Raw genomic sequence first — 9,228 nt, 5'->3', positions numbered from 1 at the left:
CCGTGCTTGCTATTTGCGAAGGAGGAATACGCATTCGCATGGCTGGATCTTGAAGTCGCAACTGTGACCACGTGGTGAGAGTCCTCACGACCATTGGTGAGCAACGTTCTCTTCCCTGCTTCCTGACAAAAACCAGTAAGAAGTAAACAGCATCACCTGCCTGAGGAAGAGAAAGACACGAGGGACGGCATCATTTGGGCTCCTAGATCCAATTGGACCTGAAGGTGACACCCAGGCCTTTCCAGAAATAGGAGCCACTAAATTCTCTGTTTGTCTAAAGCCTGTTGGTGTGTGTTTCTTTCCCTTGCAATTATGAGAGGTTAAGATAGAAGGAACAGTGAAAAGTATGGACAAATTTAGGTGCGTATGTGTGGGAATCATTTTTTTAAATGTAATAGGCAAAAAGATGTGATTTTTTATTTTTAAATTTTAATTATGAAACATTTCAAATGAGCACGAAACGACAGGAGATAATAGAACAGATCATCCACGCACCCACCTTGGAACAGATATTAACATTTTGTCATATTTGCTTCGGGGCTCTGTGCTGAAACGTTTGCGTGGTGTTTAGTCCCAGAAGGGACAGGTGTTCAGCGTCCTGTCTATTCCGCCTCCCGGGTGCCACGTACTCTCCCCTAGGGGCATCCAGGTTGGCTGTGTGTGCTCTCAGAAACATTCAAATCCATCCGGGTGAACATTTTGTCCCAGATGATAGCATTCACAAACACTGACCGCCCTTACTACAGACTGCCGATGGTCCCGTATCAGTACATACGGAGCAGTCCCACATCCCTTGACCGCTGTGAAGTATTCACTGGGAACAGACCTACTGACTCCTGCTTAGAGGTGTTCAATCTTTTGCCATCCCGTACGACCCTGCCGCAAGTGTTCTGGCACGTAGGTCACTTCACACGTATGAAGGCCTATTGTTTGTGGGACCGAGAAGTGCCAGTCAAAGGTTTTGTATAATTGCAGTGGTGATAGACTTTGCCAAATGTCTGACCCGAAGGTCCTATCAACTTACAATATATACGAGATCATTCATTCCACTCTGGTCAAGTTTGGGTTATCAAACCTTTGTCATTGTGATCAGTGGGGAAAAAATGTGATTTCAAGATTGTTTATAGTTGCATTTCATTTTGGCCATCATTTAAAAACAGCTTTTATTTCCCTTTCAGTGAACGCTCTAGACTTTGTGCCCATTTTCCAAAGGACTTAGGTTTTTCCCAACTGGCTTTATCTATTGATCCATCTGTACTTTTAAAAATTAGACCTTTGTGACATAAATAGCAAATGTGTTTCACTGTTTCTCATCTGCCTTTTTACTTTTGTTACAGTGATTTTTATGCTGCAGAATTTTAAAAATTGATTTCATTTAGTTGAAGTTGGGAATCTATTTTAGGGTTCTGCATCATCTTTAGAAAGGTGTCATGGGCTGAATTGTATTCTTTTCAAATTCGTATGTAGAAGTCCTCACCCCCAATTCCCCGGATTGTGACTGTATTTGGAGATAGAGCCTTTGCAGAGTCACTGAGGGTAAAAGCAGATCATACAGATGGGTCCTTATTCAACATGACTGGTGTCCTTCCTCAAGAGCAGAGGGGGTGGAGACACAGATGCAGAGCAAAGATGTGTCAGGACACAGCAAGACGACTGTGTATAAGCCAAGGAGAGAGTCTCCTGGTCCTCAGAAGAAACCAAGCCTGCTGGCATCTTGATCTTGGGCTTCTAGCTTCCAGAATGGTGAGGAGATAGATTTCTGCGTTTAAGCCCCCCAGTCCGGGGTCTCTTGTTATGACAGCCTGAGCTCACTAATATAAAAGGATCTCCCATAAGAGGACTTTTTGAAAAGCAAAGCTTTCCATGTATCCTCTAGACGTGTGAATGATTTCATCGTTAGATTTTTCTACGTGTGTCTTCTCTTCCACACCCTCTTCAGTGGGTAAACTAGCTTTCACAGGGATGCTACGTCTTCTCAAGGAAGTGCCGGGAGAGGAGACGCCAGCACTGGGCAGGTGACTGGATGTCCCCAGTGCAAACCCGCTCATCACACCTGGGTCGCCCCTTCCAAAGCGAGCACTGACGTCTGGAGAAAGAAAGGTGTGTGCAGCATCTACAGTGAGCTTGCGGTTTGGTCCAAGAGAACAAAGGGGGCTGGAGATGGGTTGATTCAGTTCTACGTCACAAGCTCACTTCCAGCAACGATCGTCCCCTGGCCTTTACGGAAGGACCCTTACTCCTCAGTTTAGCAGCACACCTGCATTAGCCCAGGGCCACGGCATCCACAGGACCCTTCCCAACACTGGCCGGAGACGGTGGCTTCTCCACACGCTGTGCTTGTGCTCCCAAGGAAGAGATGGAATCAGACAGGCTCAGCTGGAGGAGAGTGGCGTGCACGGCTCCGGTCCCGAAAGTCTGACTCTGTGTTCCGGTGGAGCTCCTGGGCAGAATATTTATTCGCTTTGTCCTGCTCATAAACTCATCATGTAGCTTTTAAGTGGGGAAAATATCCCGGTTCATTGTGAGTTGATACTGAAAGTGGTGGATAAAAGAGCCAATTTGTCCGTTTCCCCACTGGATTTAAATTTGAGCTGACAAAAAGCCACCACTGAAGGAGTCGGTCACACATCAAAGGTTTAGATCTAATGGGCCTTTGAAGAGATCGTGTAAACATGAGGGAATAGTGTTCTGAGGGAGTAGTGTTGCTTTAGAACACCTCGAGGCTTTGATGGCTATGAACACTGTTTAAATTTTAAATGGCTCTTAAGTAAGTTCTTTCAACTCCTCCCCTTCTGTCCTCTTACCACAACCAGACCATCAGCGGGCCAGGTCAGGGTCGCAGAAGTCACCATCACCATGGTCTGCCGGTGGCAGTGCTGGTGGAAGGGCAGGAGAGCACGTTGGACTTCCTGCCCCAACAAATACGTGTCGTCACATGACCAGGACTCTCCTCTGTGTATTTCAGCAAGATCCCTCAACATCGTTCCAGGACTCTGCTCACCCTGTGAGATCAGCCATTTCTGTGGACCATGATGGTACTTTCTGGATTCATTTCAAATCTGCCCTTATAAGGTCCTATAGGACCAGAGGTCAAGTAATTAAATCTTAAAACACTAGACTATGAATGCCACATGGGTGGTGTTTCTCTCCCTGGCTCCCCAGTGAACATCCAGCATGCAACACACAGTCTGGCACAGACTAGGACTCAACAGATATTTATTTAATGGATCGAAAAAGAACCTTTCTTATTTTTATTTTTTTTTAATTTTTAAAGGTTTATTTTTTTTTCAGAGACAGAGAGATCGTGAGCAGGGGAGGGGCAGAAAGAGAGGGAGACACAGAATCTCAAACAGGCTCCAGGTTCTGAGCCATCAGCACAGAGCCTGACAAGGGGCTCGAACTCACAGACCAGGAGATCATGACCTAAGCCGAAGTCGGACGCTTAACCGACTGAGCCACCCAGGCGCCCCGGTAAAGAACCTTTTTTAAAAATGGTAGACTAAGGGGATGAGACCAATCATACAACATATTAAAAACTCTGCGAGATTGCGACAGACAGTAAGAGAATGAAGGATGGCGGGTGTAAGATGTGGGAGTGAAAGCTGACATCAGGAGATGCTTCTCTTCTAAGGTCGTTGGGGCAGGCTAGGAGTCAACAGATCACCACAGCCTCTGCACCTTAGCTTCTAGTGATCTCTCAAATGGGATTGCTCTAGGATTGCTATAGCAAACATAAATCCGTCAACGGGGACCTGAATAATTTCTGCAAAGCTCTGTAAAAAGTAAAGCTTCTGGCACACTGCATGAAATAACTGGGCACCTTGACATGGCAGGACAACATGTGCAGAAATCAGCAGCAAATACAGGCAACAGAAACAGACTCACAGTGGATCCAGAGATTGGAGTTGGAGAACCATATTTTTTTTTAGTTTATTTATTTGTGAGAGAGAGAGCAGGGGAGGGGCAGAGAGGGAGAGAGAGAGAGAGAGAGAGAGAGAGAGAATCCCAAGCAGGCTCCACACCACCAGCTCAGAGCCTGATGAGGACTTACACTCACAACCTGTGAGATCCTGACCTGAGCTGAAACCAAGAGTCGGACGTTCAACCAACTGAGCCACCCAGGCACCCCAGAGTTGTTGGACTTTAAAGAACCTGATGATCATATTCAAGGAAACAGAGCCTTTGGGAACTCTTACAAAAGAACCTACAAAATTCTTTTAAAAAAAGAATTAATTGAACATTATGGAATAGAAAAATACATAAACATTTAGAATTAAGTTGGAGGATTTAATATAGATTGGACATGGAAATAATTAGTGAAGTGGGAGATAGGTCAAATGTCAAAGTCAAGAAGATATCACAGAATAACAAATTATGGAAAGTACAGGATAAGGTTGAAGACACCCCAAGGGTACTGAGGGAGTGCCAGAGTGTGGAATTGGAATACCAGAGAGTGAAGAGTGAAAACTGGGCAGAAGTGATATTATATCGGCTGAGAACTTTATAAAGCTAATGAAAAAACAAAAATCACAGACCCAGAAGCTTTGCAGATCCAAACAGTAAATTCTAAAAATTACACACGAGGGTACGTTACAGTAAAGCTTCTGGACACTAGAGGCAAAGGGAATTTTTTAAATTCTTAAAAATAGCTGGAAGAGGGGCGCCTGGGTGGCTCAGTCGGTTAAGCCTCCGACTTCAGCTCAGGTCACGATCTCACGGTCCATGAGTTCAAGCCCTGAGTCAGGCTCTGGGCTGATGGCTCAGAGCCTGGAGCCTGCTTCCGATTCTGTGTCTCCCTCTCTCTCTGCCCCTCCCCCGTTCATGCTCTGTCTCTCTATGTCTCAAAAATAAATAAACGTTAAAAAAATTAAAAAATAGCTGGAAGAAAGAGGCAAGGTTTCTTCAAAACGACAATATGAACTGATGCTTACAACCCTCTTCTCAACAGGAGACATACAAGCCCGAAGACAGTGAGAAGGACTAACAGACAGTAAGCACCAACCTGTAATTCTATACCCAGCAAAACAAGAACCCGTTGTAACATGGAGACAGTGACTACATGTTCCGGTATAAGCTGAGCGATTCTGTCGTCACCATGCCAGCACCGAAGGAGATGCTACAGTTGCTCTCATCACACAAGGGAAGTCAGACTGTCATCCCTTTTATCTAATATTTAAAAAAACTAAACTGTAATATATAGAGCTGTATATTTGTGTGATTAAACTAGAAAGAAGAAGGCAGAGAGAGGATTTAAAGATGTGGAAGGGGAAGTGGGGAGAGGGCATTCGGTGGCACAGGAGGCAGGCTTCTGGAATGCAGAACTATTCTGTTTTGGTCTGGATGGCCGAGTCAATTGCATTTTGTAACCGATCATTCAGATGTGCTTTTAAAATTTTTACTGTTTTCTGTTTGTGTCATATGCATAGTAGCAAAATGTTTTAAAAATGAAAGAAATGAAAAACAACCTAGGATTTGGGTTAAATATCCTTTCAGACAAACAGCCCCATCAAGGAAACATCTTAGAGAAGACCAAACAGGTCATACCTGTGCGTCACAAGACGGCAGAGAACAGCATAAGTACCTCAATTCCCAGGATGTTTCCAGAACAAATCTGGGATGTGGAATGTGCTAGAGTAAGCTGATGGGGAAATTCGAGTAGATCCTCTTGTAATGAGAGGGAGAAAGAGATTTTAAATGCATTTTAAAGGTAATTGTGTTCATTTAAAATATTTTAAAAAGGAAATGCAGTTTAGCAAATGAAAGGGCTAAACACTTCTCATGCCACCATTGAGTCACCTGACACTGTGGTGAATTTTTTAAAAATTTTCTTTTAATGTTTATTTATTTTTGAGAGAGAGAGAGACAGAGTGGGAGCAGGGGAGGGGCAGAGAGAGAGGGAGACAGAATCCGAAGCAGGCTCCAGGCTCCGAGCTGTCAGCACAGAGCCCGACGTGGGGCTCCAACTCACGAACTGCGAGATCATGTCCTGAGCCGAAGTCGGATGCTTAACCGACGGAGCCACCCAGGCGCCCCTATATTTTATATCTCTATACTACGTTATGGCATTTATCTATCTGTTTAACACAATCCAAGTGAGATAGGAGGTTGTCTAATGAATACTATTTTTCTCCCTATCTTCATCATAGGAAATTACTTTTATTATTCGGTTTGAAACCCATGATTCTGATCCAGTGCTATAATATAAAGGAAGAATAAGGTTGTTTTTTTTTTTTTTAAACTCTGACATTATGGGTTGGGATGGCTGCTGGTTTTACAGCAGTGCTGTTCCAGTGACGCATATAATTACCATCATCCAATATCATCGGGCACCACGGAGGAGCTGACACTGTGCTAGATACAGTCTGAACAATATTTAAAAGAAGGAGGCCGAGCACAGCAACCAGCAGAAAGGGAACTGTCGATACAAAAGAGCAGCCCGCCTTTCTTTGGGGAATATTTAATTACACGTGGACATGTTTGTGTATTTTCCCTGTGACATGCTTATTGAGAAAGCAAGAAAAGGTGGCTCATAAGTTAAGCATCTGACTCTTGATTTTGGCTCAGGTCATGGTCTCATGGTTTGTGGGCTCTGTACTGACAGCGCGAAGCCCACTTGGGATTCTCTGTCTCCTCTCTCTCTGGCCCTCCCACACTCTCTCACTATCTCTCTCTAAACAAATAAGGAAACCTTAAAAATTAAGTAAAAAATAAATAAAAAGCAAGAGAAGATAAAGTACCACAGGTTAGAGGGAAAGTAAGAAATCAAGTTATTTCCAGTTTAGGGGAAAATATGGAAGGGCAAGAAATAGTCTTCACCCTTTTCCTACCCGTCTCTCCCTGGGCGTCTCCTCTGATCTTGTAGCCGGGACAGACACCTCCGCATTGCTGAGTCCACCTTCTTCTGTTCAGGGGTACTGGCGCTTCTCCACCACTAACACTCTTTCCCTAACTGACCACGTGTGTCCACTTCTCCCACGGGAACCTCCGGAGCATCTGTGGAAACTCACTTCACGTTCTCTCCTCCTCCACAAAGGTTCTGAGATCCCAAGTGGGACCACAGCATCAGCAGCCTGTGCAGCTGGAACCCTCAGAGAGAGGGTGAGGCCTCCCTGTCCCTCACCCTGCGTCTTGGGAGTCAGTTCCCTTCCACCTGCCCCCTCCCTCACCCACCACTCAGCCTCTTTCACACTGGCTTCCAGAAGAGCCCCTTGTCGGCAATAGTCATGGCACTATTTTTCAAACGCACTGATCACATCTTTTCATATCCGAGATCAAAGACCTTTATGGTTCCCCAGAATGTCAAAATTCTTGAGTGAGATAGCCAAGCCCTCTTCTTACCTGTCCTAGTCTGGGATCACACCAACGTTTCTCTCGTTGGCCACAAATTTCAGCAGCCAGGGATCATAATCTGCCTGTGCACCATGTACATCATTCAAGGAAGTCTTTATCTCCATTACCATGACTTTTATTTATAATCTCTCTACTGAAATCCCCCAACTGTCCCTGAATTCTGTCTTTCTTCTCTTCCAAAACTTTTGACACATCCATCATGGCTATTTGGTGGTGGTGGTGTTCAGTTTTAATTCCATAATTGTAAGCTGAACTCTGCAATCCAGCTAGACTTGGAGGGTAATAAGGGAAAACATGGAACCCACATAAGTGCAGTGAGAACACAAAGATTACAGGGGATCTTGAGCAGGTGAGGGCGGAGGGGTGCTCTCCCGAGCTACAGAAGGAATGGTCTGGCAGTTGAGATACAACACAAATCGAATGTATTCGTTTTGTCCATTTGGCAGTGGTAGCCTTCTTGCTGGCCTTGCCATTCCTAGACCCAAAGTGCCCCATGGCTTCCACAATATCTATCCCCTTTAACCTTGCCAAAGACCACATGCTTGCCCTCCAACCACTCAGTCTTGGCAGTGCAGACAAAAAGCTGGGACCTTCTTGTGTCGGGTCCAGCATTCCCTAAGGACAAGATGCCAGGACCCATGTGCTTCAGGATGAAATTCTCATCATCAAACTTCTGCCCATAGATGGACTTGCTGCCAGTCAGTACCCTGGCACATAAATCCTGGAACAGTCCTGTGAGAGCAGGAATCTTTATCACCAGATCCTTTCTCCCTAGTGCTCAGAGCATGAAGGTTTTCTGCTGTCTTTGGAACTTTATCTGCAAACAGTTCAAAGGAGACATGGCCCAAGTACTCACCCTCTGTGGTGATGTCAAAGAACGTGGTGGGGTCGACCATGGCTAGGCAATGTAGGGGGCTTCTGGGTGGTGGAGGCATCTGCAAGGCCTCCATCATGGCTGTTTTAAATCATGTATATTTCCAACATCTGAGCCACTCCTGAGCCTACTTATATTGATTATTTTGTCTCTTGGCAGAGTTTCTGTTTGTCTCATAATTTCTGGCTTGTACATGCATTCTAGTTACCCCTGAATGCCATATGTAAGATGGTAGAGATCCAGGTAATTAGTACTTATGTTTGGATGTGGCCGGCTCCTTCCTCTGCTGGGCTGTTAGTGTGGTGGTACTTAGCCAATCTAGCTAGAAATTGAGTTGGTTTGGGTTTTGTTATTGCTATGGTTATTGGCTTAAAATTTCTCTGTATTATCTTGTATTTCAGGTGGGGGCTGGTTTGTCAGAGCTTTTCTTAGTGATACTGCTGTACTCTCTGCTGTAGGACTTCCCTGGATGTCAGTGCCTCCAAAAGAGTCTCTATTCCTTTCCCCTGGGCCACACTGAGGATTGCTGTTGCTTATTCCTCTGTGCTTGTTAGTCTGGGGGTAAGAGGCAGCTCTGTGACATTCTGGTCCAACAACAGTCTTAGAAAGGCACTGTGTCCCTGGGTTTGGGGGATGGGGCTTCCTCAGAAGTCCTGCCTCTCTTTTAGCATCAGGAAACCCATTATGATCTGTCCCTGTGATGGATTCCTGCCACTTCTCCAGGGACAGAGTATTCTTTTCCTTCCCCCCAACCACAGTGAGTCTCCATCTATACCCAAGCATTACCAGGGTTTGCTTCTCCTCCCCCAGCGTTTTAAGACTTTTGTTCTTTGGGGAGGAGAGTTCAGACAGGATTAGGTGCTGCCCCCCTACCCATGCTGTCCATCCCACTTGTGCAGACCACTGCACTAAGAGAGTTTCTCTTCAGCCTCTTTCCCTCACTCTTTCTCCTGAGCTCCAGGTGGAAGTCAGTGGAAGAGAGTTTGCAAGTGGATGCCCTCCCC

General features: G+C 45.3%; 1 pseudogene; it reads right to left on the bottom strand.

Annotated features, from left to right (window-relative positions):
* Positions 1-2,262: 2,262 nt before the first annotated feature.
* LOC122466900 lies at positions 2,263-8,246 on the bottom strand (annotated as a pseudogene).
* Positions 8,247-9,228: the final 982 nt, after the last annotated feature.

This window comes from Prionailurus bengalensis, chromosome A3, assembly GCF_016509475.1.
Source record: "Prionailurus bengalensis isolate Pbe53 chromosome A3, Fcat_Pben_1.1_paternal_pri, whole genome shotgun sequence".
Classification (NCBI taxonomy): Eukaryota; Metazoa; Chordata; class Mammalia; order Carnivora; family Felidae; genus Prionailurus; species Prionailurus bengalensis.
The sequence above is the reverse complement of the archived record's forward strand: the minus strand, read 5'-3'. Positions and strand labels throughout refer to the sequence as shown.